This window comes from Oryzias melastigma, linkage group LG7 (genome assembly GCF_002922805.2).
Source record: "Oryzias melastigma strain HK-1 linkage group LG7, ASM292280v2, whole genome shotgun sequence".
Classification (NCBI taxonomy): Eukaryota; Metazoa; Chordata; class Actinopteri; order Beloniformes; family Adrianichthyidae; genus Oryzias; species Oryzias melastigma.
The window spans coordinates 23697217-23698415 of record NC_050518.1 but is presented as its reverse complement, the minus strand read 5'-3'; positions in this window follow the sequence as shown (position 1 = coordinate 23698415).

The window sequence follows — 1199 nt, the reverse complement described above, 5'->3', positions numbered from 1 at the left end:
CCATTTTGACTTTGGGGTCTCCAGTCCATATTCGGTACATGTTTCTGTATATTATTCCAGCCAGTTGGTTGTGGCGCTCCATGTATGCTTTCAGAGCCACCATCTCACATGTGCTGGATTGTTTCCTCTTTGCACAGCCTGCACCTTGGGTCTTATCTGGTGTGGTAGATCTGAGTTTCTACTGTTCTGGTGCTCAGAGCTTGTTCCTGTGCTTCTGTGCTGTCCTGCAGGCCAGCACTCTCTAGCCATTGGTAGAACTTCTTGATATCAGCCACTTCAGTTATGGTCCGGTGGTATATCCCATGCAGGAGCTTGTCCTCCCATGAGGCTCTGTCCTCCAGCATCACATCCTCTGCTCTCCATTGCCTGTGACAATCACTGAGCACACATCAGTTGGGGCCTTGAGGTTGACATATTCATGCATCTTGGATGTTTCATCCTGGATAGTGGCTTCCACGCTCACTAGTCCTCGGCCTCCTTCCTTGCGGCTAGGATATAGTCTCAGGGTGCTGGATTTGGGATGGAACCTTCCATGTATGGTGAGGAGCTTTTGCGTCTTAACATCTGTGGTCTGTATTTCTTCCTTTGGCCATCTTATAATTCCTGCAGGGTATCTGATGACTGGCAGAGTATAACTGTTTGTTTCCTGAGTCTTGTTCTTGCCATTGAGCTGGCTTTGGCTGTTGTGGCTTTCTTTGTTGCTTATTCCAGATTGCCATTTGCCTGTGGAATTCCAAGGTATTAGGTTTCAATATATATATATATATATATATATATATATATATATATATATATATACATCTTTAACACTTAATGTTGTCTGATTTCCACAACAGAAATATTTTTCAGTACTTTAATGTCCCTGAAGCAGTTTCTTTAGTAGGGTTAAGAAGATAAAGTACTGTATTTTTCCATCTAAACTTAATTTAGGTTCCAATTCATTTGTTTTGTCTTTAAACCAACGCATTAATCATTTCATTTTGTTTCTGCTTTACAGGTCACAGAATTTCCTTTATTTAATAAACGATGTTCCTCATTTTTCTGGTGTCAATTTTTCATGTATTATGGCCCCTTTTGTGGTCATTTCCCTAGATTGAGGAAGGTTTTCCGGTTGGGGCTGTAACAGGACTAAATGACCTTAGAAACAATGAATATTCTCATTCAATCTGCCTATTTCACTTAGTTATATGTCATTGAGC